Source organism: Odontomachus brunneus, unplaced genomic scaffold, assembly GCF_010583005.1.
Source record: "Odontomachus brunneus isolate Ranch 3 - 2012 unplaced genomic scaffold, Obru_v1 Obru_scaffold_198, whole genome shotgun sequence".
In the NCBI taxonomy this organism is placed as follows: domain Eukaryota; kingdom Metazoa; phylum Arthropoda; class Insecta; order Hymenoptera; family Formicidae; genus Odontomachus; species Odontomachus brunneus.
The window spans coordinates 431,088-431,743 of NW_022639648.1; positions in this window are offsets into that span (position 1 = coordinate 431,088).

Genomic DNA, 656 nt, shown 5'->3' on the forward strand with positions numbered 1-656 from the left:
CAAGGTCAAAGTGATTTTTTTAAATGGGAACACCTATTTTTGACCCCGGATTTGAAAAGAGCGGGAAATTTTACGTTCAAAATGATATGTTAATCAAGGTCATGGCAAGGTCGAATGAAGGTCAGGTTTGCGAATTTTGATTTCCCAATTGAATATATCGGAACCTAAGCCAAATACGTAAAATTGTTTTAGACAAATGTTAAAGGGGGCCGAGGGGATCACCTATCTGTACTTTGATCTTGAACTTGAACTCGATTTTCAAGGTTATTTCAAGGTCATAGTCAGCCATTTTTGGAGCTGTTTTTCACCTTAACAAATTGTAGATAATGCAATGTTAATCGAAATTTTACAAACTATAAAAAAAGAGAAGAATCGAAGAATTATTGAATCGTACTTTATGACTATGAAAAATCAAATTGATGTAACAACTAAACAAAGTATGTTTTTATGAGAGATATTCAAAATATTCATGAGACATGTACGTACTAAGGATTTTTAATATTCATTGTTTTTTTCGCAATCATTATGGAGTCGCCGTCTTTACTTGGATATGGGTTATGGGTTGGGTTATGGTTATTGGTCCGATTATCGTTATGGGCTCGTTTTGGATTATGGGTTGCGTTGGGTTATGGTTTAAGTTATTAGTTAGTACGATA